This window comes from Gossypium arboreum, chromosome 6, assembly GCF_025698485.1.
Source record: "Gossypium arboreum isolate Shixiya-1 chromosome 6, ASM2569848v2, whole genome shotgun sequence".
Taxonomy (NCBI): Eukaryota; Viridiplantae; Streptophyta; class Magnoliopsida; order Malvales; family Malvaceae; genus Gossypium; species Gossypium arboreum.
This window is the reverse complement of record NC_069075.1, coordinates 128740050-128742744: the sequence shown is the minus strand read 5'-3', so window position 1 is coordinate 128742744 and position 2695 is coordinate 128740050. Positions and strand designations below refer to the sequence as shown.

Sequence of the window (2695 nt, the reverse complement as noted above, 5' to 3'; positions counted from 1 at the left end):
AAATGTTTAACTTAACTACTGTTAGCTGTTGTCTGAACGCTCATTTTTCAAGCATGTAATTGCTGAATTGAATGCGCTTTAACTTGTTGAGTATTTGGTCTGCTCTTGTCTGAAATAAAGGAAAATATTGGAAGTTAAATGCCAACTTTGGCTGTTGCCCAAAACAATGTATGAATGTTGTCCGAATGTTGGACTTTCAACATTAAATCTCCCTGTGTTAATATGTTTTAATCTTGCTATAAATGCAACATTTGTTGTAACACCCCAAACTGGGCCCAGACGTTAAGTTTGGCTCGAATCTGGCGTGTCACATTGAAGTCTTTTTCGAAAACCATGTTTCCATTAAAAACCCTTCTTAATAATTAAAAACTTATACCCTTTTTAAACCTTGTTAGAAAACCTCAGCTAAATAACATTCTTAACAACTTTGTAAAAATCTTGGTAGTTGCGAAAGTTTAATTTAAAAACAATTGCGAATACGTGATGTTTTGAACAACAGTAGTTGCTTTGGAAAACCGTGTTCTAATACTAGCAATTATAAGAACAATAAATAAAATTCCAAATTTGAAATCCAGAAAATTACAACGGCTTTACTACAACCCACATAAAACATTTAAAAGTAATAATCAAAACTATAAAATAAACAGTGTGTGTGGCTTCCTCCGAGCCCCTCGCAGCTCCGATCCGTCTAAGGCTAGAAATTATCTGAAAGGTTAATAAACGAGGTGAGTTTACGAAAACTCAGTGTGAAATCCCCTACTATAAAAAGGAACAGTCAGTCATATAAAAGAATTAAAAGTCCGCCCCACCTTACTTACGATTCAGATCAATTGGGCCTTAGCCCACTATAACAGACAGTATCAGATGGGCTTTAACCCATTACAGAATAAGAAACATTATCAAAACTAGAATCAGAATCAAAATCAAAATCGTAATCGGTGACGTAATCGAAATCGAATCGATGTCGTAATGTAATCAAAATTAGAATGTGAATGCAATCCCAACCCAATCCAGCCGTATACACCCCACCCAACCACTACACACCACAAAAATTGCAGCGAGGCTACAAGATATTGTGACGAAGTCACCAGATACAGATATTGTGGCTAGGCCACCAGAATATATATATATATATATATGGCGAAGCCACTAGATTACAGCGAGACTGCCAGATATTGTGACAAAGTCACCAGAACAGATATATGTGACGAGGCCACCAGATTGCAGCGAGGCTGCCAGAACGCTTCCTCCATCAATATAAACCTATGTCCCATGCAACAGATATACATGTCATGACATACAACATACAGAATCAAAATATCATGCCCATACTTGAATTAAACAGTCACAGTCAAGTCATTCATATCACCAACATATATTCACAATCAAATCCACAACCACACAAATCCAAGTCACCACTTGCCCACAAGGGCAAAACAATCATTTAACACCCTAGGGGTAAAATGGTAATTTTGTAAATCGAGGGTAAAACAGTAATTCTGTAAATCGAGGGTAAAATAGTAATTTTTTTAATTCGAGGGTACTTTGATAATTTTACATGTCGAGGGTATTTCAGTAATTTTACAAACTAAGGGTATCTCGGTAATTTTACAAATCGAGGATATTTGGGTAATTTTATAAACCGGGGGTACTTTGGTAATTTTACAACTGGGGGTATTTCAGTAATTTGGTAAACTAAAGTATTCTAAACAGGGATAACAATACGAATGGGCCTAAAGCCCTTCTCGTCCCAAATGGACCCACACGCTCGTGTGGCCCTTTTTAGCCCAAATCTAGCCACAGATATGAGATTCACCTAGTCTAGTCAAATATTTACTACACAATCAAACAACTTATCTAATTGGGCACGTAGGCCCATTGGGCCCACATGGCCCCTTTGGGCCCATCGCGGCCCGAAGTAGCCATCCTACAGCTAGAGTAGCAAGAAAATACACACCTGATTGGAGACTAGAGTTAATCCACGCTCCGAGCACTCTTAGCCGGCGCCCAACCCAACCGAGCACGCCACAAAGCGAAAGGGATCAGCCAAGAAGGGTACCTTTACTCTCCTCATGGTTCTCTCTATTTAAAGCCAGCTTCGCATCCACTTTTATGTTAGCTTCCTGATGTGGGATCCCTCCATCATCAGAATTTAAATTCAACACCAACTCTTGCCGCCCCCTGTTAGCAAAATAAATGCTCTTTGCTTGCCATGGGATTCGAACCCATGCCTCCCTTTAAATGCTCCACACACTACTTGCCACTAAGCCACAAGGCTTTTTGTGTCACAATTTCTCCAACAATATTCTTAAAGCCTACCTACGACACCCAGGGTTTGATTCACCTTAAACCAAAATTTTTGCTAGAGTCCGAGTTTGAACCGGGACTTCTCCAACACTTCTCAAAGACACTTAACCAAGAAAACAAGCCTTCAACTCTGAAATTTTCATGCACAATGAGAATATTATAAGTCGCCTTCAACCTCTCCCATGCTCAAGGCTCAAAACTTCTAGGCCCAAATTGTGGTGTTACATTTGTATATGTAAACTAAAAAATATATAGGATTTTTTATGTAATTTATCACCTTTTACTTCATTGTTAAATCTAAGTAATTGTTTAATAAATTAACGAAATATGTGAAAATATGAAATTAGGACATAGAAATTTTTAAAATGTGATTTTATGTTTTATTATA

General features: G+C 37.8%; 1 long non-coding RNA gene across 1 annotated transcript; it reads right to left on the bottom strand.

Annotated features, from left to right (window-relative positions):
- Positions 1-502: 502 nt before the first annotated feature.
- Positions 503-2211, bottom strand: LOC128293878 (uncharacterized). Its single transcript, XR_008283995.1, has 2 exons — positions 1958-2211; positions 503-705 (listed from the first exon to the last, which is right to left on the bottom strand). It is a non-coding gene; the product is annotated as an uncharacterized LOC128293878 (long non-coding RNA).
- Between the last annotated feature and the right edge of the window lie 484 nt (positions 2212-2695).